This window comes from Gavialis gangeticus, unplaced genomic scaffold (genome assembly GCF_001723915.1).
Source record: "Gavialis gangeticus isolate Ggan-Ray unplaced genomic scaffold, GavGan_comp1, whole genome shotgun sequence".
Lineage (NCBI taxonomy): Eukaryota > Metazoa > Chordata > Crocodylia > Gavialidae > Gavialis > Gavialis gangeticus.
Window position 1 is genome coordinate 150,958,145 of NW_017729025.1, and position 3,632 is coordinate 150,961,776.

The following is a 3,632-nucleotide window of genomic DNA, read 5'->3' on the forward strand; positions in this document are numbered from 1 at the left end:
TGAAGACCAATATGTTTGCATTTGTAATGTTAGACCCAAGGTATCCATCAGAAGAGTCCCAGCTGATGTTCAGCAGTTTGAAAATTGATTTTATTAGCAGTGAAGTGATGATCCACATAGCCCTCCAGCGACTTTAAGATGAGCAAAACTTCTAAAATGCAAGATACAAGAAGTATTTTGGTCTTTTTAAAGACACATTCATGAAAGCAAAGTGACAAAGGAAGGCACAGCTTGTGCTAATTCTGCTGTGCATTAGCACAACAGCACAGCTTTTGCCGTGATGCACTGATGCAGGGGTTTTCAACCAGGGATACTTTGGAAGGCCCCCCGGGGGTATGTGGTAGCAGTGCAGAGAAGCCATCAACACTTCCGGTTTTGCTGCCACGCCAGGGGACCCCTCCCTTCCCTGCTCGTCAACCGGCCACTGGGTGTACCACAACTAAAAAAAGTTGAAAACCCCTGCGCTAATACACAGCAGAATTAGTCTATTGCGCATTTTAATATCTCACGTACATGCACCCAATAAAGACTAGACATCATCACTTCATGTACTCGAGATGAGACTCCTGAACAGTATATGCCGAAGAGTGAAACGTGCTGACATGTTATTGCTATAGTGTACGAAAGCCAGGGGCAAAATGTTGGACATGCTACCTCCCATCCCACAGCTGCCAGGCCAACTACCACCTTCTCCAAGATTCTGGAACTTAGAAATACCGAATTCTCCACTCAGCAGAAGAGACTTAGTAACTTCCAGCAATCTGTGAAAAGTGATCAGCTATGTATCCTTCCAAAACAGACTATGCTGAGATGCTGCATTCTTCACTGCACACCAAATCATGGGTGTCTGGTGCCTCTTGAGTCAGGGGGACTCCCCCGCGGCTGATCTCACTCACTGTAAAAGCAGCTGTGCTACTTCCGAAACTCTCACGGCCACTTCCAGAAGCGGGGCGGCTGCTTCTACTGGCAGCACCACTCCCCAGCCAGCACTCCCACCTGCCCCCCTGCCACACAGGGAGCACGGCCTGACAGGGGGTGCACTGGCATCTAACAATTATAGCACTACAAAATGGTACTTCTGAAAATTAAAGTACTATTTTGGAGCGTTTCACTTTCAGCTACACATGCACAGACACAGCACAGGGAAATGAAGTGATGCTGGAGCCAGATTTATCCTCCCAGCTCTCACTTCCAGACCCTTAGGGCCCTGACTGACTTCAGAGCAGAACTCCTACAGCCCCAATCCCTTTCACTCTTCCCCTCCAAGGGGGAAGAGGAGAGGTTCAATGGATTTGGTCACCCCCAACCTGACTACTTTTCTTTTAGTCTCTGCTCTCCTCTACCTGTGATCTCTGGGAGGGAAGCACATTGAGAACCTAGAACAGTGGTTCTTGACCATTTGCCATAGTGGGCCACCCTTGCAGCTCTCAGTGTGTTATGTGGGCCACACAACTTGCTTCGCAAGTGTCCATTTAAAACAATATTTTAATAGGATGTCACATGGGCTGCAGCAATGTGCTGATTAGGTCACATGTGGCCAGTGGGCTGCAGGTTGAGAATCACCAGCCTAGAGCAAAGCCAATTACTGCAGCCTGCTTTACTGCCCCCAGTAGAAACATGTTCTTCCTTTGGGCAGCCTTTTCAAGCAGGTTTCACTTGGAAACTATTTCTATTTCTTATCTGTCCACACCTTCTCATGCTCAGCTCTCTAAAATTTCATCACATAGTACACTTGGGCATGACATTTCTGTATTTTAAAACAAACCTAACTTGTGGGATTTATGCCTTGGGCTGAAGGCATAGAAGTAAACTGTCATCCTGGTCTCTGCAGAGTGATTGGTTCTAAATTGACAATCCACCAATTGGACAAGTAAATTGTTGAACCAGCCTGTTATGCTTGAGCTTGAAATAAAATACTGGGATTTATTGCCAAATAAGTCTCTAGAACTGAAGGGTCTGGTTAAGCCTGCTGAGCCTAGAAAGATAAAGTAAGAAGTGGCAGGAATTTCTGGGGCAGAGGCCAACACGTATTTTAGAGCTAAAAATCTGCAACTTTGTCCCAGGAGAACAATGATGGAGTAAGGGATTACTCTGACCAGCAATCATTTCTCCTCCCTGATAGACTTTTTTTTTTTTTCTTTCTTCTGCATTTTTCCTTCTTGCCCAGGCTTACCCCAATACCTACCTCCAGCACTGTACCATTTGATACTTCTGCCATTACAAATTGGGTGCCTTCCACAAGCACCCTCTTTCTGGGCATGCTGCCTAACTATCACCACCTAGCTGAAAAAAATTGACACAGCATAGCACCATTTCTCCAATGCTCTTTTCAACTGAACAGTCTTACTTTCAAAGTTACTCAACTGTGGTATTCCTTGGGCCCCACCTTTGCTTCAACACCATCCTCCCAGAATTCTCCTACCTGCCCCACCATCACTGTCAACTTGCCACTGCAGCTTCCCTTTTCTCTAGCCTCCTTTCATGCCATAGTCCTTCTAGCCTCCCTTCCTCAAAACTTGCTACACTCTGGGATTTCTTCCTCTCAGTGTAGACAGACTCTCACCTGCCTAACTCAAAGCTGGCTAACTACCACCACCTACATATATGCCAGTGGGAGCCAACCTTTTTGGCAGGCATATCACAAGGTAAGCCTGCTAAGATATTAAGTGCACTCTAATCCCATTCCCCTCCCAAATCTGTTGCTGTTTTCCTGCTGTCTCTCAGATCTGCCTTATGCCACACAATCTAGTGTCTTCCCATGCCACAGGTTAGCTACCCCTGAGATATACTACCACTTACAGCTACTGCAAATGAATTCCTCCTCAAGTTCTGTCTAGAATTCCAATATGGAGTCCATCTTCCCTACATAAACTGGTGAGTCTTCAAATTTTTCAGGCCAAGTCTCAAGGTCCATGTCTATCATCCTTTACTGTATTTGGATACTTAGTTTTCTCAGTCTTTGGAATTCTTATGCATTTTTCTTCTTAGTTTCTTCCGTTTCTCTTGGGAGATCCTCTGTTCAAAGGTAGCAAAGTTTTGCTTCTAAGACTATGATTTGCCTTCTGCAAATGTGTATGGGTTTGAGTAAGGCATAAGGAAGCTGTTAATTTGTTTTGAACTCTTAATTAGTGCCTTCTAATGCGATTAAACACATCTAAAACATATCCTTTATTTGCCACACAATTTAAGTTCAGGAAACACCCCCCCCCCAAGATATTGATAGTACAGTAGTGTTCGTTTTTCTGAATTTCCATTAGAGAAAAGCTATCCTGACCCTTTAAATCATTTAAAAGTACCTAACAGAGCATTACCAAAGTCAGAAAGGTACACTTTAAAAAAATTTGAAGGAACACAAAACTATTAAATAATCATCATCCTTTACAGGGATAGAAAGACAGAGAAACATCAACTCCAAAAATACAAGTAGTGCCAACACTCGAGTTTCCTTAATCACGAGCTTAAAGGTTAAATGCATGCTCCCCAACTTCAAGGTTAAATGCATGCTCCCTATCCTGGTGCATGTCCATGAGGGGCCAGCAGGGGAGGTCATGCTTAGGGGCAACAAACACAGGTTCGTTAGCAGCAGGTCCTGTCGACCGATCTGGTGGCCTTCTACAACCAGGTCACAAAAT